Genomic DNA, 14,534 nt, shown 5'->3' on the forward strand with positions numbered 1-14,534 from the left:
ATGTAGTTATTGATTACATATAAAGATTATGTTTAAAAGTATTTTTTTTAAAATTAAAAATCGGCCACAAGTGGTCGATTTTTTGAAAAGTATTTTCTTTTATTTTTTAAATTAAAACCCGACCACAAGTGGTCGGTTTTTTGAAAAGTAATTTTTAAAAAAATTTAAAACTGACCACTGGTGGTCGGTTTTTCTAAAAATAAATTAAAAAGGAATTTTTAATTTTCAATTTTTAAAATGACCACATGTGGTCGGTTTTGTTATTTTTTTTAAAAAAAATTATTTGTAAAATAAATTATAATTAATATAAAAATTATTGAAATAATTATTTTAATTTTTTAAAATATAAAAGTGACCAGATGTGGTCGCTTTTTGAAAAAAATAAAAAAACCAACCACGTGTGATCGGTTTTTTCCTACCACATTTTATGGTCGGTTTTTTTATTTTTTTTCTTGTAGTGTTTTGAATCATGACAGGTAAAGTGTTGGAGTAAAAAATAGGAAAGATTATCAAGAAACACGCATGTGTAGAGTATATGACTAAAAAAATGCTATTTTTGCTATAAAATATAATTTTATAAAAGTATTATTATTTATCATAATTATGGTCTTCACTTCCTGTAATTTTTCCTTCTTTGTTTTTTTCCCTTCCTGCTTTGTATATCAGTTTTTCATTGTTTTTTATTCAACATTTAGTTTGTGCTCTTGGTTAGTATAATATAATTTTTTTAAAATATGATTTTCATAACCTCTTCAATCAGTATGTCGTCATCATCCTTGTGTTGAACTTTCTGCTGCTTTTTTGTCCTTATCCATTTGCTTATGTACTGGTTCAAAGGATTCAGTCCTTACAATAGAACCTCATGTTGCATCTCTGGTGATGATAAACAATTGAAGACTCAATTTGATGTTATCAACATTTCTGCTAACAACAAATCCTCAATTTGACATATAGCGCATATTTATTTTTTTTGCGCGCTAAACCTATTTATATCACCAATTAAAACCATGACATATTTCGGCCACTTTCTTAAGGGCCCATTTGGTTCCGGATTCACGTTTCACTTTGTGTAGATATATAACAAGGATAAATTACATAAATGTAATATTTAACAGATTATATTATCTAAGATTCCTTAATTTTTTAAAATTTACATAAAATTTCATTTTTTAACTTTACTCTTGATATATATAAGAAAACTCCGCATTCTATTTTTACTCCACCATTAACTCATTCAAGATTTCCTTCCCTAAAATATTTCCCTAATTATCAATAATTAAATCATATGCCTTCCTGATCTTTTTCTCTTCCATTAATGCTTAAATCATCTTCCTTCCTGATTTTTTCTCCTCCATTAATGCATGCAACTTTTTTTTTCCTTTCCTAAAATTTCTCCCATTTTTTTAAAAAAAATCTACTGATACATATATAAATTTATTTAGTTATTCATATATGTTTATTCTTTTAATGGTGATTCATATGAATAATAAATATGATATCATTATATGGGTATTATGGTGATTCATACGATAAATACATTTTGTATGATTTTAACGGGTGATACATATGATATTAATGGGTGATACATATTGTATTATGGTGATTAATATGGTAGATACAATTATTTATTTCAATTATTGGATGATTCATATGATATTAATGGGTAATATATATGATATTATGGTGATTTATATGGTAGATACAATTATTTATTTCAATTATTGAGTGATTCATATATATGGTATTATGGTGATTCATATGGTAGATACAATTATTTATTTCAATTATTGGGTGATTCATATGATATTAATGAGTGATATATACGGTATTATGGTGATTCATATGATAGATACAATTATTTATTTCAATTATTGGGTGATTCATATGTTATTAATGAAAGGTAATGATTTAGTCAGTGTAGGAAACAAAAGTAACAATATTTAAAAAAAAAGACTAAAAGCAAAATTGAAACATAATTAAAATTAAATCTAAAAAAATCAAATTAAAATTCAAGACGAAATTAAAAACGAAAACAGAGAAAAAAGACCAAAAAAATATATCTTTCATAATTAAAGACGAAAAAAGAGAAATATAATTAAAACACCTAAATTAATCTATAAAGGGAGAAAAATTTAGATATCCTTCCTTAAATAAAAGAATACAATGAATAAAAGAGAATCTATTATTTCCTTAAATAAATATCTTGTTAGTTTCAAATGTATCACTTTTTATATGTACCACCATATAACATATGTATCGCCATTTCAAAAAACCAGGATAAAATATAATTAATAAAATAGTCAGGATTTTATATAATATCACTTAAAGATTGAGGGATTTATGTAAGTTACCCATATAACAAAGGGGTAGGCTTATCTGTTCATTTGTGTAGTTTTTCTGCTCTTGCATAGGTTGTGGCTTAAATTATTTGCGCAATTTTTGCTCTATATGTCTATCATCAACTTAATGAAGATGAAAACCTAAATTTCGTTTAGGTTTGATGAATACTTCACATAATGAGCACTGATACATTTGATAAGTATTGAAAGAAAGAGATTGAGCTCATCACAAATGTGTGAAACCAATGAAATGGTAATAATTGTTCCAGGAAGTTAGTTGACTATTTCAGGAAGTTAGTCGACTAACTAGCTCTATGAGGTGGAGTTGTTATCAGTTAGTTAATTTATTAGCTTCTAGATCCTTCCATGTAACTCTCTCTATATAGTCCACTTAGTGAATGTGAAAGGCAAAACAATAAGATTCAATCAATAAACAAGTTCTCACTCTTCTTCTCTACAGTTTCTTCCTACTTGTTTTTTTCTCCTCTTCTTCTACATTAACAGATCACATAGTTCACCATGGATGAGCTCTGATTAAGTTCATGGTATTAGAGCATCAATCTAAGGGTGCTATTTGTAGTATTTTTTCCTGCAATCTACTGAGTTTCACACAATAGAAATCTTACATAAGAGGTATGTTCAAGAAATTTAAGAAACTAGCTCTCGACAATGGTGATTCCCTCTAATAATGGTGCAAAGGCTGAGGAGTCTGTAAGCTCTGCAAATAGAGTGACTAGAGCACAAAATTCTATTGGGATTGACTACAATCATCCATTATTTTTGCATCCTTCAGATGTAAGTGGTTTGTGGATTATTTCATTTCAACTAACTCGAATTGAAAACTTTTCAATATGGTTTAGATCTATGAGATTATCATTGTTAGGGAGGAACAAATTAGGAATGATATAAGGTTCTTGTTCTAAAGATAAATTTCCTCCTGAAATAGGGAATCACTGGGAAAAAGTGAATGCAATTGTTAAATCCTGGATCTTAAGTTTTGTAGCTAAAAGTCTACTTGGAGGAATTATGTATGCTACCAGTGCACAAGCAGTGTGGAGTGATCTTTGTAATAGGTTCAACAAGGTGGATGGCTCAAGAACCTTCAATCTTCATAAAGAAATTGGTACCTTATCTCAAGGAACAGCTTCAGTGTCTCTCTATTATTCCATATTGAAAGATTTGTGGGAAGAGTTTGAGGCATTAGTACCTATCCCAGGATGCAGTTATGAGACTTCTAAAGACTATGTGGCTCATCTTAAAAAATGTAAGCTATTTCAGTTCTTAATGGGGTTAAATGAATTATATGGACAGGCAAGAAGTCAAATCTTGTAGACGAATCCTCTCCCATTAACCAAGCATATGCTATAGTGATCAGTGATGAGATTAAAAAGGTTATAGGAGCTACTATTGGTATTATTGGGTCTAATCATCAACTAGATATGAGTCAGCTATGTTCTCAAGAGGAAATGATCCTTATTCTAGAAGAAATGAGTCAAAATTCATAAGAGGAGGTTAACAACACAAACAACAAAAAAAGAATCAAATATTATACTGTAAAATCTGCAAAATCAGGGGTCACACAAGAGACAATTGCTGGAAAATAGTAGGTTACCCTGCTGATTTCAAGTTTAAGAAAAAAACTGGATCTAGTGCAAATGCAAATGCAGCATGTAATACTGAAAGTGAGAATGCAGAACAAATTATACATGCCATTCAATCTACAAGGACTCAAGATCCTATCACTACAACTACTATCAAATCCATGATGGAAGGATCTACACACCAACCAAGTCCATGCTTCTTTACTAATGAACACTATGCTCAGATCTTGCAATTACTAAACAAAGAAGACAAGACTAAGTATTCTGCTCATGCTGGAGGTAAAATGGTGGAGTCAATAAACTCCACCTAAATGGGTCCATGGATTATTGACACTGGTGCAACCAATCACATGGTTGCAGATCTCAGTGCTCTAATTCATACATCTATAGCCACCACTGATGTGCCAAAAAGAGTATACCTACCAAATGGAGATATATCTCTAGTCACTTATGTTGGGGTATGTAATGTGTTTAAACAAGACACTATTACTAATGTCTTCCACTTACCTCAGCTTAAATTTAACTTACTTTCAGTATCTAAACTAACTAAAGAGTTACACTGCCTTGTTGTTTTAATCCTGGTCTATATATGGTTCAGGATCTTTACAATGGAAAGGTAAAGGGGATTGGTAGAGAAGCTGATAGATTATACATATTTTCCAATACCAATACTAAGAGTGATATAGAGATGATTACGTAAAGACCTCCTGTACTTACTAATTTTGTCTCTAGTTCTGTTTTTGATTCTGCTAGTGATACGGATAAGCTAGATATAGTGTTATGGCATAAAATACTAGGGCATGCTTAAACTAATATACTCAAAAGAACCTATCCATAGATAAGAGCATATAAACCAGTAAAGTCTCTGAGTGTATAGTTTATCCACGTGCTAATCAAGTCAGAATTCCTTTTCCTGCTACATGTATTAAGACTTCTAACATCTTTGAGTTGCTTCACATGAATGTATGGGGCCCTATAAAGTTTCCATATTTGAAAGAAATAGATATTTCTTAACAATGGTTGATGACTACTCTAGAATGATTTAGATCTACTTACTTAAGCTTAAGTCTGATGTGCGTGTTTCAATTTCTCAATTCATTCAGTTTGTTAAAACTCAATTTGACAAAAACATTAAAATCATTACGTCTAATAATGGAACTGAGTTTGTAAAATCAGTATGTCATACTTTGTTCACAAAGTTAGGCATCATCTATCAAACATCATGTGCCTACAACCCTCAATAGAATAGAGTGGCAGAAAGAAAGCACAGACATATTTTAGAAGTAACTAGGGCCCTAAGATTTCAAGGTGCAATACCTATAAAATTCTTGGGTTTGTGTGTCAAAGCAACTGTCTATATCATTAACAGGCTGCCTATAACTGTATTAGATTACATATCTCAATATGAGAAACTATATTGCAAGAAACCTAACATTAGTCATATGAGAACTTTAGGTTATTTATGTTATGCTAAAATAGAAATAGATAAACTGTAACCTACAACTAGAGAATATATTTTAATGGGCTACTTTGAAACTCGGAAAGGTTATCTGCTAGTCATACTAATTAGGTGTTCTTTGTAAACAAAGATGTCAGCTTTAGAGAAGATGTGTTCCCTTTCAAATTAAAAATTCACAAGATACATCAACTGCTCAAACAACATCAAATGGATCTATTGATCACATGTTGCAAGAACAACTTGCAGAGATGCAGGTTGATCACGATCAGACTGTAGACATACCTCTAGTTGAGGAACAAGTACTAGTACCTGTAAGAAGGACTACCAGAACAAGAAACGCTCCTTTATGGCTAAAGGAATTTGTATCCATAAACATTCATCGGGAAGCACCCTATGCTTTGGGTAAATACTTGACTTATGAACCTACCAACTACAGTGAAGCTGTGAAGATCCTACAAGGATAGAAACAATGAAGAAGGCGATTAATGCACTTGAAGGGAATCAAACTTGGGAGATCACTAGTCTCTCTGAAGGGAAGAAACCTATAGGCTGCAAATAGATCTTCAAAGTAAAATACAAAGCTACTGGTGAAGTAGAAAGATTCAAACCTAGGTTGGTTTCCAAAGGTTATAGTCAACAAGAGGGAATAGACTTCCAAGAGACATTCTCACCTATTGTGATGATGAAAACAGTGAGAATAATTCTTGCTATTGCAACTCAAAAATAGTGGTACATACATTAGATGGATGTATACAATGCTTTCTTACAAGGTGATCTTTATGAGAAGATTTACATGGACCTTCCATATGGATTCAAGAGCCAGGGGGAGAAAAAACCTGTGTGTAGACTCTTTAAATACCTATTTAGGCTCAAACAGGCTCCTAGGCAATGGAATACAATGCTAAGCTATCTGAAGCTTTGATGAAAATGGGATTCAAGCAGAGTCAACTAGACCATTCTATGTATATAAAGCATAATAGTGAAGGTATTACTATTGTCCTAGTCTATGTAGATAGTATGTTAATCACATGAGGCACTCTAAGACTAATTGAAGATACAAAAGACAAGCTGCAATAAACCTTCAAGATGAAAGATCTAGGTAAACTCAAATTTTTCATAGGTATTGAATTTGGACGATCAAAAGAAGGTATACTGATGCACCAAAGGAAATATGCAGTAGAGCTTTTGTCTGAGCTGGTACTTGGTGCAGCTAAACCAGTTGATACACCTATAGATGCAAACATCAGTACTAAGGAGTATGATAACCATGTCTACTAGAATGAACAAGGAACTAGTGATCCACCAGCAAATGTGCATGCTTATCAGAGGTTTATAGGAAAGCTGTTGTATCTTATAATGAGTAGGCCAGACATTTCTTATAGTGTCTAAACTCCCAGTCAGTTCCTACAACAACCAAAGAAATCTCACATGGATGCAGCCATCAGATTGGTCAAATATATTAAGAAGAAACTTGGACAAGGAATGTTGATGTCCAGTCAGGTAAAGTCAGGTAAATACTGATGTTTCAGCATGCTGTGATGCAGATTGGGCATCATGTCCATTTTCAAGAAGACCCATTTACTGGCTATTTAGTGAAGTTAGGAGAAACTACTATTTCCTGAAAGTCTAAAAAGCAGAACACCATTTCTAGGAGTTCAGCCAAAGCTGAATATAGAAGCATTGCTGCAACTGTGGATGAACTGGTTTGGTTACTAGGACTACTTAAGGAGATTGGAATTAGTGTCAAACAACCTATGAAGATCTACTCTGATAGCAAATCTTCTATTGCAGATTGCATCTAACCCTGTATATCATGAGAAGACCAAGCATATTGAAATAGACTTTTATTTTATAAGGAAGAAGATCAATCAAGGACTAGTAACAATCAACTACATTCCTACTAGAGATTAACCAGCTGATGTACTAACTAAAGGTCTCAACAGAGCTCAACATAACTAACTCTATGAAGTGGAGTTGTTATAAGTTAGTTAATTTATTAGCTTCTAGATCCTTCGATGTAACTCTCTATATATAGAGTCCACTTATTGAATGTGAAAAGCAGAACAATAAGATTCGATCAATAAACAAGTTCCCTCTCTTCTTCTCTACAATTTCTTCCTACTTCTTCTTTTCTCCTCTTCTTCTGCATTAACAGATTACAAAGTTCACCATGGATGAACTCTTATCAAGTTCAATAAGATTTTTTCTAAAAATAAAATTGAAAAGACATGTATTTAACTCAAAATTAAATTCTAGAAATACTTTTGAAAAGTCACTAATGATTGTGCATCAAGCAAATATTATTTAATTTTTTAATGTACAACAACAACAACAACAAGAAACAACATATCCTGGGTAGTCCCACAAAGAGAGGTATGAGGAGGGTAAAGTGTATGCAAACCTTACCTCTACTTTAGAGGTGTGGTAGAGAGGCAAAGAGCGTACCCAAAACCTAGTAGATTAAATACGACTACCATGAGTATGATTCTTAAGAAACAGAATAGATTCAAGTATTTCCTTTCTCTAACGTATGCCCAGAGAAACAAATGAGTACATTAATGTGCTGCAGGTGAAACTAAAGTGGGTAACCGGAAAACCACCTATCAGCCATGGGCAGGCATTGTTCCGGCTTGTATTCAGGAGCTGTATGACCCGCACCAAATTAATTTATGAAAACAAAAGATAAAAGAACAGAAAGGAAGATTAAGATGTTCTGTAGGTTTAGAGTTGATGCAATAGGGAATAGTCCTTACCTTAACAGTTGCATATATCAGCTCATAATCATTTTGTGAATACTTCACCTTGTATCTGTATAAACACATTATGAGAAAAATTAGCAACTGTTGGTACATCTTCATGATTGATGAGTAAAAAATGCATTAGAGACCAAGGAACCAACCCTGCAACTTGACCGTCAACAAACCAAGGTTCCTAATCATCTACAGTCGGCAGTTTCAAAGTGTCTATCCATTCTTCCGAGCTCAAATGAGGAATAACCATCTCATGGTCACCACTATCAGAGTAAAAACTTATCAGTCTCTTCCGGTAACTTTTTTCCAGGCTTAAAATATAATACTAATAGCTTTATTGCCTATTTTTCTTAAGCCAGAACAATCGAGGATATAACACAATGAAGAGCTCTACTCAATATCAAGTTGATATATTACCGCTTCTTCTTTGTCTTTCCATTTTCTATCTTATCTAGTGATTAGTAGAACGCAAAGAAAGATCTTTCTAACATAGTAACTAATACATAAGGTCACTTAGAAGAAAAATGGAACATGAAGAAAAAAAAGCCATCTTGGAGTAATACCTATAAATTTGAGCTCGACAGGATTTTCTGGTGAGATGCTGATGATCATCAATAGCACTTTGGACATCATACACATATGACTCGGTTCTCTTCATACCTCTGTAATGCATGCTTTCATTGCACCTCACCCACTCCAGTGCTGTTCCCTGGTGTTTCCAATGACCATATCATTCAAAGCCCTTTTCCCGTCCCTTTCACTTTTTTTTTTCTCAGCTAGGTTTAAAACCTACTTCATGACATAGGGGTTGGGGAGAGCTAGCATAGGATATTGACAGTAGGAATGAAAACTGTATTTGCATACCTCACGAACGTTTAGTGCTTTCTGGACAGCTTTATCGTTTGCCCAAACATATGAGTATATGTAATTATTTTCCTGTTTTTTGGGCTTAAAAAGTTAAACTCTGCAAATTCTTGTATAATATACCAGCAGAATTAACACAATATTTGATGCTAAGAAGGCCTCTTTTACAGGGAGAAACAGAGGCTGCTTACTCTACAACATGGTCCTGCAATTGGAAATATTGACTGGGCATTTGTAGGAGTTTCTTGGAGAATGCTCATTAAAAATGGAAGGTCACACCAAGGTTCTAATATATGTGCCCGTCGTATGTTCTTGAGACACTATGCACATGCAATGACGGACTATTTAAGTTAAGTATAATTGAACTTTGAAGATATCTTAATATTTTATAGTGCAGAGCTTGATCCCTTACCCAAGCTACATTCTGAAGATCATTAAGACATAATGCATTATTTGGATCAGCGTTAACGTAATTCCCATTGCAATTTTCTTTAGCGGACTACTCAGTAACATAAGGAAGATTAATTGCAGAATTGTACGTAATTTCTATTATTTACAAAGACTTCGCGTTGTTGTTCTGGGGGGGGGGGGGGGGGGGGGGGGGGGGGGGGGGGGGGGGTGGTGGGGGGGGGTTGGTCCTTGTAGACAGTTATTAACTAGAAGTTACTTCTACTAGATACCTGATAGATCTTATCAGAAATAAGTCCCATATGATTAGCATATTTAACTCTATCATTAACGTTGATGTATCTATCTGTTAGAGCATTGCCTTGTATATAATCCTACGTTCAATCCAAAGCCTCATGTTTGACAGCAGAACTCAATATAAGAACAGCAAGAAGAGGTAAACTGAATGCATTGGAGTTCATACTTTGATATTCATTCGAGGCTTGTCACCAACTTCAATACCTTGAGAGAAAGAATAAGGTCATGAAACGAGATAACAAAAAGACAGATCCTGAACTCAGATATAAGATGCAATACCATCGTATATTTTGTGACTAAGCAGTGCAACAAAAATGTCAGCATAGGAATCACCACTAACATGTAGTGGATTCTTGAGATATTCAGGATGATCCATAAGCCACTACAGCACAACAATTTCAAAGTCTCATAAATTTGCTTATGAAAGTTTCATGGGTTAGATGCTACTTTATGCAAGAGAATATAGTTCTGTCTCAATTTAGATGTGAGATAAATAAATGTTGTTGGAGAATAAGACTCAACAGGCCGAGCTCTTGTCACTTTTTTCATCAGGTCTCAAATCGTAAAGTTTCTTTTTTTTTCAAGATCTGAAGTACCAATGGATAATCAAACTACAACGAATTAACATTTCCAGAACTAGTCAAAATTTATAACATAGCAGACCATGGTTTTGAATTGTGTTAAAACATCTACAGAAATTACACATAGGTAAAAAGAAGGAAAAAGAATCAAATTTAGCCTTACTTTGAAAAAATAGCTAAATATATACTTCGCCATACTTTGGATCCAAATTTACCCCGCTGTCATATTTTGGGATCAAATTTATCTTCTACTTTGGAAAATTGGTACCTTTCATCAGATTTTGGGGCAAATTTATTCTCCATATCATACTTTGGGGCCATATTTATCCTCGTTATTAAAAAACTTTTGTACCCTTCCTTTAGAAAAATCCAAATCAACTTAAATTGCCCGATTTTCCAAAATAAATAACACCCTAATCCCGATCCGACCCACAAAAAATAATAAACAAATATACCCTACTCAGTTCTGTAGGTCGAATTTTCCCAACGAACAAAAATACTTCTCTTTTAATGTGCAAACCTGGTAGATTGTTTATAAATGAACAAAATGTAAAACAGAATGGGATAACATAGAAGCATAGAACTAAAAAATATCTGTTACAAACTCTGCTCTTGTTCGATTACGATCAAATTTCAAAATTTGATATGCAATTTTATGTGCATCTAGATTCTAGAATTAGTGAATAAATTTTTCTAAGCAAACGACATGATGAAAATTTGTATAGATCTAAATAACATATAAAGATATATGAATGGAGAATGTCGCGATTGACATATAGTGAGACCTCTTAACTCAATCATTTAGAGAAATATCCAATAAGCCTAATCTATTGCATTTTTCCATCAAGTGCTATTTTTCATAAGCTCTGTAGTGATGCAGATCCATGAATTGAGGGAGAGATATATTTCTGTGTTTGCATTGATGCTGATCAATTTTTTTATGAACTATGCACTGATAAATATCCAGCGACTTAATCTCGTTGGATAATTTGACCAACAGGATTGAAGAAGGTTGTTTATTTGTGTCTTTTTTGTGGCTCGAGACAGATCGAACGAGTTAGATTAAAGAGTATTTTATTTTAAAAAAATGAGGTATTTAACGTTGATTTGAGCTTTTCTATTAACAAAAGGTACATGTGAAAAGTTTCTTAACAACGAGGGTAAATTTGATCCCAAAGTATGACATAAATGTTAAATTTGACTCCAAAATATGACGCACGGTATATTTAACCAATTTTCCAAAATAGAGGGGTAAGTTTGACCTCAAAATATGACAATGGGGATAAATTTTATTCCAAAGTATGACGAGGGTATATTTAATCAATTTTTCAAAATAAAGAGTAAATTTGACTCTTTTTTCTAAAAATAATTTAGGAGGAAGAAGGATAAATACTGTTTCTCCACCTATCATATAAGAGTGAGCATATTCCTCTTTTACACTGCCAGGCAAAAGAAAGATACTATGTTCCAGACTTGGCATGATTAACCGTGTTCCCAAACTGCACAAAAATGAGCCAGAAGCTAAATGAAGACCCACATTTTGTTTTTGTTTTCTGAAACATTCACGTGAACTTTTATTAACAAATACATATTTGTCTTTTGCTAGCTAGCTAGAGTCAGAAATATCCAAAAAGGGTATACTATCTAGCCATATTGGTCGAGATGACAAGAAGCAATTTCAGCTACACATAAAGATCTCAATGAATCTGCATAGAACAAAATTCTCTCACCTTTCTAAGGAAGTCGTAAGTTAGAGCGACAGAGAGGGTATCACTGCAGTTGTAAGCTTCAGAAGTCTTTGCATATGAGTACCCTGTGCCAGCAGGTTGATCTATAAATATTATGTTGGCCACCTAGTAATTAAAACCAGATACTGCTTATATGGGCGACCAACAATGAAAATATAAGCAAATGGTAAAAAGGTAAGCTTACAAGACCTTGGTCCAAGAATTTGAGTTCAACTCCAATTTCGGGAAATTTCCAATAGAATTTGCGTAATCAAAGTATAAAGGGCCTGAAAGAAGCATCGAGGTCATTTCTACAACTTATTAACTTTTGAGACACAAAAATCCAAACAACATGCGTACACTTGTTCAAAACATTGTTGTTTTATCCTCTTGCACTAATTAATAGTTTTTGTTAAAAGGAATTGCAACGATTGATGAAAAGGATTCAACACTGCAAATTTTAGTGCTACTTTAAGGCTGTTTAGTAAAGAAACAGATATGTGCTGCTGTATAAGGTAAGATCTGCTCGGTCACTATGGTAGACACGTAGCAGAGACAAGATATTGCATGGAGTGTATGTGGCAATAGGAAGTCTAGGAGGCAACCTCATTGCTGAGGACGATTTTTAAGGACGACTGATGCATTACTTGGACAAGAAAACAAGGGAGACAAGAATGTCCAGCAGGTCTAGTGCGCGGACGAGCCAAGTGCGGAGCTGAGCACAACAGAATATTAGCTGGCACAAATGAGAGATGGACACACCGCATGCAGTGATTAGTATGAGTCCTTAGGACGTGGTGGAAATTTTATCAAGTCCCATTTATGTAATATATAAATAGCCTACTCCCTCAATCTTGGGGGGCATCGAAAGAATAATATTTGAGTCCATCTTATCCTATATTTACTAATCTCGGAGGAATTGTGTTCCTCGGCAACGAATCCGAAGGATTGGAATCGGATCCAGAGATATGGAACATTGCATGCAATCTTTTTCCTTCTTTACTCTCAGCTCTGCATATTTATTTCTTTATTGACTACCTTATTTCGGTACATAAAAAACCCTAAGGTAATCTAGAAAAGGTTAACCTAAAATGCGTGCGCTTGACCTCATATACAAATCTAACTGTTCTATGTTTGAGGAAAACAACTGCTTTAATGCACAATTTTAACTCTTACCCAGAGACCCTCAACCAAACAACTTTTGGACTATTGAACTATTGAACTATTGAGCTAACAAAAAGCAAAAGAATCCTCATTGACCCGAAAGTGATCATTAATTTTCTTTTAGCCATCATCCTTATTGTTTTGTGCATTGTACAAGATTTACATAAATTGTTGTGTAGTGAACATTATTTTTGATCCCTTTATCTAACCTTGACTAGTTTTCCATAATTAGCTGTCCCAATTTATACAACTTTGATTTGATGGTATTATACTTCCATATCCCATATCAAAATTAAAACAATCCCCAATTAGGTCTTTAGCAGTTACTGAGTGTCAACTTAACCAATTTATAAAGTGAACTTAGAAGTTTAAAGACATAATTCACCTCCAACAGGGGCACTAGTAAGTGTTGCTTATTACGTGGAGTTTAACTATATCACATTCAGTTGGGGACTTTTCTTTACACAAAGCGGATATTTTAAAGTTTATTATAGGTAAGTTTTAATTTTATTTTAATATTCAAATTATATAGTAAGAAATTGGTTTTAGATGACAATTAGAATTAATATTTAAGAAAAAAATGATAACAAAAATATAGATAAAAATAATTTAGATTTATAAATTTACCCAATGAATATAAAGGGAAGTCAAAATTTTTATTAAAAAATCTCAGTCAATCGATGTCCCAATCATATTTCTTAAATTTTTCTTTATTAATATGTTTATAGACCTCATTATCTAATATTATTTTATCTAAAGTTTACAATCTAACGATGATAAAATTTACTACTCAATAACTTACTTTTATTTAAAATTCTTATTGTCATACGCAACAGTTATACAAGAATAAATTATTTTTATATTTAATTAGAAAAATTACCAAACTTATCAAATTATCTTTTCTAAAGAAAAATTGTTTAAAATCATTTTCGATAAAAGATCTTTTTGTTCCAAGCATGTGGTGTGAATGCAATATTTAACCTTCTAATGCGTTTTTTCTTTCACTAAACTCATTTGAATACGTATTGACATTTCATCAACATGTTTGGACTCACATTCTACCGAAATCTATGTTCAAAGAATTAAAGAAATGACAAGGAAGTCAATTATCTTTATATCATAATTATGCAAGACCACAAAATAATATATAATCAAGAAACTATATTACCAACAATACAAATTTGTATTTGTTTTAAAAAAAATCAAACTAAAAAACCTTTTTTTCTCAAGAAAAAAGTCGACATGTGATTTCATTATTTCAAACCTATGGTACACTATGAATACATTGTGCAACCTCCTTGTACTTGAAATTAGTGATAACATTTCATCAACATGTTTTAGTAT

General features: G+C 32.8%; 1 pseudogene; it reads right to left on the reverse strand.

Annotated features, from left to right (window-relative positions):
* Positions 1–7,918: 7,918 nt before the first annotated feature.
* LOC107842104 lies at positions 7,919–13,261 on the reverse strand (annotated as a pseudogene).
* Between the last annotated feature and the right edge of the window lie 1,273 nt (positions 13,262–14,534).

The sequence above is a fragment of the Capsicum annuum genome, chromosome 9 (genome assembly GCF_002878395.1).
Source record: "Capsicum annuum cultivar UCD-10X-F1 chromosome 9, UCD10Xv1.1, whole genome shotgun sequence".
NCBI lineage: Eukaryota > Viridiplantae > Streptophyta > Magnoliopsida > Solanales > Solanaceae > Capsicum > Capsicum annuum.